Source organism: Epinephelus moara, chromosome 7, assembly GCF_006386435.1.
Source record: "Epinephelus moara isolate mb chromosome 7, YSFRI_EMoa_1.0, whole genome shotgun sequence".
NCBI lineage: Eukaryota > Metazoa > Chordata > Actinopteri > Perciformes > Serranidae > Epinephelus > Epinephelus moara.
The window spans coordinates 3,082,793-3,088,792 of record NC_065512.1 but is presented as its reverse complement, the minus strand read 5'-3'; the positions used below and the strand labels follow the sequence as shown (position 1 = coordinate 3,088,792).

The following is a 6,000-nucleotide window of genomic DNA, read 5'->3' as shown; positions in this document are numbered from 1 at the left end:
AGTGAAAGTAAAAGCCAACCCCAGATTCACTCTCGTTGGCGTGTTGCCTCAGTATATTTGCATTATTTTCGGCGTGTGTCTTGTGGGCGCCTGCTGCGCACAGTCTGGCACCTGGTGGCTACCTTTTTATGCAAAGCTCCAACCTCACCTGAGCACTGCGGGGGTACACGGCCACAAACGCCACGCAAGATAAACACACCACCACACACCACCACACACCACCACACACTGAGAGTGCGTTGTAAGAGATGATTGAGAGGGATTACTGCTGTGTGAGGCTTGTGTTTTAGGATAAGTCTGCAGAGTGAGTTGACATGATTTTGAAAAAGGAACCTCACATGTAATATCACAGAAAATCACAAATTAATCCATGAAACCAATTTTTCTCCCTCTGAAGCCTCGAGCCGTCAGTACGTGCACGTCTAGATCCTTCCACGGTTGTTCTCTGCACATTAGGGGATAAAGCAGTCAGCAGCCGTGGGGCCATTTGGGCTCCTGTCCGCCCTGCAGCGGGATATAACATTTCACCAGTTTAGATTAGTTCACTCAGGGCCCATCAACACATGTGGAAGTGACCCTCAGACGCCTCACACAGGCTCGCTGACTGAGCGCTGTCTGTGTGTGTGTGTGTGTGTGTGTGTGTGTGTGTGTGAGTCAGAGGAAGTGCACAGACCAGCTGATGCAGTGTGTGCTATGTTAACCCGTCCAAGGGCAGCAAAGCAATAACAAACACAAGATCACAGCAGTGAGGTCACCTCTGACCCTGCACCCTCCGCGCAGCCGACCAGATCATTATCGCTCTGACAGCCACTCAGGAACCGGCCAACACACACACACACACACACACACACACACACACACACACACGCATTCTCAGACGCACTAAATACCCGACAGGCCAGTATGGGTGTCCCTCATGTTTTCAATCATTGACTCCCTTCAGAGAAATCAAAGGGAGTTACTTTGGGAGACAAAAGCTTCCTCATTGGTGTCTGACAGTAAATGATTGACATTTACTTTGAATGCATTGGCCCCGCCCACTCCGGGGGGACCTGCAAAGTGAAACCATCCACCACCCAGCACCCTTGTTTACCCACAAGGCCGTTTGCTCATCTGTGTCCCGCAGCGGTTCAGAGTCGTAGACAGGGTTCGTTTGGGGGAATTTGTGACGCCGACTGTAGACGACACGTTTCCAGAAGGCTCAGGGGAGCAGCGTGCTGCACGGTAGGACCTGTGTGAGTGTATGTACTTGTTTGTGGGCGTGCGTCCGTCTTCTCCGGGTCCTCAGACTCAATCTTGCTTCAGCATCTGCAGCTCCACCTGCGACCAAATATAAAACCTCTTCCCTCCTTTGTTTCATTCTCTCCTCTTCAGTACCCTCACTTTTTCCAGCCCTCCTCCAGCGCCGACACTTTCAAAGCGTATCAGTTTCCGTTTCCTCCAAACATCAGCCTGCTCTTGACGTGAGGCTCTCAGGTATAAGAGGCCGGCCGCCTGTGTTATTAGGACAGACAGCCTGTCATGACGAGTGCATGTGTGTGCCGGGGTGATTGTGTCAGCCTGTGGAGCAGAGTGACCAGCAGAGGTGGAACAGAGTTGAATCTGGAGTGACTTTACGCTGTGTGTGTCAGTGTGAGTGTGAGTGTAGCCTCAATGATGTGAGAGCCAGAGAGCATTTTATTCTACTGGCACGCTTTGTGTGCACCGGTCTGAAGGCTGTCCTGTCTGTTCGCCCGCTGCGGCGCTTAATTTAGACGCTGTATTTTTAGGGGGAGAAGCGAGTATCCGTCAAGGAAAAAATGTCACGGTATAAACAGTGGACTGGCGCAGAGGGAGTTTGATTCTGCTTCATGGAGGCTGGATATTAGGGGCCAAGCTGCAGGATGAATTAGCTTCACCTTGTTGATGAGCTGACACCGTTTGTCTGACGCACTTTGAGAAACTCAGCTTTATAACAGATTTAATAGAGCAGAGGTAGCTGCTAGTGAATGTCTGGACGGCTCGGCTCTTGGCACGCTGTCCGTGTGGAAGACAATCCCTCTGGCAGGTCAAGCAAACCTCTGAACACTGAACACACTTTCCAAACCTCATTACAGAGACCTCCGCTGTTTTGTTGCTCGTGGGCCCCAATCAAACCCCCCACCTCCTCCTCTCCTCCTCCTCCTCCTCCTCCTCCTCCTCCTCCTCCTCTCCTCCTCCCTGTGCCATTCTTTTCAAATGAGAATTGAATTTCTTTTTCAAAGTGTTTATGTTATCATTTGTAAATCTTACCAGAAGTGGACCATGAGGCACAAGAGGGGAACTCATACACAGTTTAATGAAGTATTTACAGATAATTCCAACTGTCAAATACTTGTGCCCAATGACATAGTGCAGAGTGCTGACGCTCACAACCGCCTCGCTCCCTCCAAACTCGACTCCCTCCTCGTTAAGCAGGCGGATTTGATTTCAGGTAAGAACTTATTGGCTGCGGGGGCCCGCCAGCGAGGGCCACGGCTTTTACCAAAAGGAAAACAATCCTCTGCGGTGTGTATCACAGCTCCAAAGGCCCAGACGCTGAGGAGCTCAGATAGGCATAAGGACATTAGAGCCGCTGCCTCTGATAGACGCAAATCTGCTTGGAAAATAAAAATGTCTGCAGTTTGGTTTCTGAGGCCGTCAGGTGCTGCTGGCTCCACTTATGTGACATTTGTGCATCAGAAAGGAAAATAAATTCATCTTAAACCAGCCGTTACACTCAATAATCTTCAGTTAATCGCCACTTTATAATATGACACCTTTCATAAAGTCTTTATAAGGTATAATTGGCTTTATTAATGGTTAAAAAATGATCAGTTATAAGAATAAAAGCAAGTTTGGGGTTGTGAAAAAATCTCTTTGGCCAATGTTTCTCTCATCTAAGTGGGAAAAACACAGTTGGAAATGTTCATAAACAATTGATCAGTGCTTAATAATTTAAGTTAATTAATAGATTTTGATCCAGATCCTCAACCTTATTATTAATGTATTATTAATGGCTTGTAACTGATGTGTAGTAAATAATTTAATATTTAAAAAGCCATTAGTTTAAACTGTTACACTTGCAATGCAATATTTTGAAAATTTCAGGTCAGAATTTGCCCTCACACAATTTTATTTGCTTGATAGATTAAATATTTAATATAGTATTGAAATATTTCAGTTAGAAGTCTATCAGATTATTGATTTTCTTTCTTTAGAGTATTAAAATGAGTCTCTACTATTAATCAATTACTATGATTACATTAATGTTAATTAAGTGTATTTATTTGTTACTGTTAACACTTATTAACAAGATAATTGACTTAATAATTATTGCTATTATTGTTTTTTCGTTAAATGTGGTTTAAGAGGCGCTAAAGCTTGAGATTAAATCAGGTATTAGGATCCAGTGTCTGCAGCTTTGGAGGCTGCGGAGTGAGAAATGGTGTGAAGGCGCAATAATGGACTGTGAGCCGTGACCTCTGTATGGAAGCAATTTGGGGAAAAAGCTTTGAAAGTGGCGCAAAAGACAAATTAATCCTCGACGGAAACGAGATACATCCTTTAAAAACAAGCCATTTGGAGCGCTGTGGCCCTTCAGTTCCTCCTGAGCCAACCGGAGCGATTTAAGAGCTGCACAGAGACACAGTATCACACAGCAATCATTTATTACCGCTCAGAAAATAATAATGATAAAATCAAATGAAACTTTAAATCTATTTATTAACGAGTAGAAATAAAATAAGTTCGCAACCTTTAAACTTCATGATTCACTGTAATCACGCAAACGGTAAGAAAAAATGTGAAATAGGTTTTCTGCAGAAATATGTATTTATTTTCTCTCAGCTTTTTGTCTAATTGTCTGTTTAGTGTCGCGCGCCTGTTGTTCGTTACCCGTTCGTTACTTTCGTTTTCAATTAACGCTGATTGTGTCCAGCACGAGCCGGTAATTTAGCGGAACACTGGGAAATACAAGAATATATTTATATATTAAAAAAACAGCGTTTGCTTCACTCATAAAAAAAATGCGATAATAATAATAATAATATTAATAATAAAATAATAATATTGATAATAATGAGGGTAAAATAAAGAAATGAGAATTGTCTATTTAATTTCAAATTATTATTATTATTATTATTATTATTATTATTGGTAGCAGTTATAAACATGTTGCTAATTCAGTCGGATTTTATCATGTTTAATTATATTATTACTCTTAATTCAATAACACCAGGACACTTTATTATAATGTTTCATTCATTTTTTTTTTTTCCATTATTTCCTTCACACCTGAGTCTCCGTCCTCAGGTGAGCTTCTTTGATTCTGTCAATATTTTGGCCCTGAATTTTGGCCTTGAAGGCCTTTTGTTTTAACACACTGTCTCACTCATCATCACCACCATCATCATCATCATTACCAGCGGTCCGACACATCACCAGCATTCACATAAATAAATGACGCACTCCTTGGAGTGAACTGGCGATATGGGAAAGGTTCATTTCTCTGAAAAAAACAAAACATCGAAGAGAGTTCAGTGAGTGTAATTAGGTTTTTCGTTGCGTTAAATCTTCGCAAACACTGAAAAACTGTGAAATTAATTAAGAAATGTTTGATTAATTATCAGCTCAGAGCTCCGTCCGTCAGTCCACCGCTCTGATGGCAACTGTCTGCAGATATTCCGGCCTTCTTACAAATAAACACACTAAATGAGTTCAAATGATTAAAAGACTTCCTAACGTGTGTCAGTGTGTAATAAGACAGTTTGGAGCAGGCTGGTTTGTCACAACCTCCTGACACGCATGCGTGTCCTCATGTAGTGGACAGCTCTTCATCTGATTGACATAAAGTAATTTTTTCATCAGAAATAATTAGCAGCAGTGTTTGGGAACATGGTGCCAACAGAGGAGCTGAAAATATTCTCGCTCCGTTAAATTAAAGACAAACAAAGACACAGGATCATAATTTAATCTGACACTTTTTAGACTTAAATTCAGAGGTTTTGGTGCCCTGGTATTTTTTGTTGTTTCTGTCTTTTCCTCTCCACCACACAGCCGCGCTGTTTGCACAAATGATGCTTCTTCTTTTCTCAGGCAAACACTCAGGAGGTGACAACAGGCGTCTGAAAAATCATGCACACCAAACAAAACCGCGTCCCCGATGGCGAGTACAGGCGGGCGCGTGCCACTAAAGCTGAGGGGAAGATGTGCTCGTGTCAGACGAAACCAAACAGTTCCTAAAAGCACATTAGTTTCTGTGTTGTCTGTTGAAAGCTCATAAAGATAGAAGTAGATTCGTGAATAAAAGGTGCGTAAAATGCGCGTAAAAGTGCCTGATTTCCTCTTTATACTTCCATAATGTAAACTCAACTGTGGTTATTTATTAATGTGTCATTTTTGCCTGATCCAAGCCAGATGCATTCTTCTCTAAATTATTCTGCTGACTTCTTGAATTTTAAATGAGTTTTGGGCCGGAGTTGAGCTCTGCTTCAAATCACGGGGTCACTTTCTATAAATCGCTCCGCTCCGAGGATGTGAAATAAATAAAAGCCTGTTATTCTTTGCTTTTTTCATTTTGGGGAGGCTGGTGCTCAGGCAGGAGGGGTGATCGGCCACAGCACTGAGCCCCCTCCAGGCCATGCTTCATACACACACACACACACACACACACACACACACACACACACACACACTCAGACACACACACACTTACCTGCGCTCTAAATATGTTCTCAATAAGTGTAAGTGGCCCACATGACTCTCCAATCACTATCATGTTTAACACAAGCTGTGGGAGCGCAGGATCGCATCAATTATTCACACCGGTCCTCTGAATTTGTCCTCCATCGGGGTTATTTCAGGGATCAATATTTCATTCTTCTTCACGGCATTGTGGAGATTTTTACGCTTGTTTGGTCTCGTTCCTAGATTCCCTCTTTCCCCAAGAAATGGAAAATAGATAAAGGGACGGAGTGTGTAAAGTGATGCAGCGGAGGAGCT

General features: G+C 42.9%; 1 protein-coding gene across 1 annotated transcript in view; it reads left to right on the top strand.

Moving 5' to 3' along the window:
- The first annotated feature begins 1,100 nt into the window (after window positions 1-1,100).
- satb2 (SATB homeobox 2) overlaps window positions 1,101-6,000 on the top strand; it is an 86,481-nt gene continuing 81,581 nt past the window's right edge. The window contains exon 1 of the mRNA XM_050049560.1: window positions 1,101-1,224. The gene's annotated coding sequence lies outside the window, so the exon portion shown is untranslated. The remainder of the gene's footprint in view (window positions 1,225-6,000) is intronic.